The sequence below is a fragment of the Penaeus monodon genome, chromosome 27 (assembly GCF_015228065.2).
Source record: "Penaeus monodon isolate SGIC_2016 chromosome 27, NSTDA_Pmon_1, whole genome shotgun sequence".
NCBI lineage: Eukaryota > Metazoa > Arthropoda > Malacostraca > Decapoda > Penaeidae > Penaeus > Penaeus monodon.
The window spans coordinates 41,058,548-41,058,782 of NC_051412.1; positions in this window are offsets into that span (position 1 = coordinate 41,058,548).

The window sequence follows — 235 nt, forward strand, 5'->3', positions numbered from 1 at the left end:
TACAGACAGACAGAGAAAAAGTAAAATATCTTTGTCCTTCTCTCTACCTGTCTCAATAGTGTTCATTTTCATTGTCAACGCATTTTTTTTAGTATATTACTACACTATTTAACACTTATATAGCGTCGATCTTGTATACACACACACGGACACCTTTGCTTATTACTTTTATGATGCGGTAATGAATTTTACTTGTCTTTATCATATTTCGAACTCCCATAATTTGCAGAGTGAC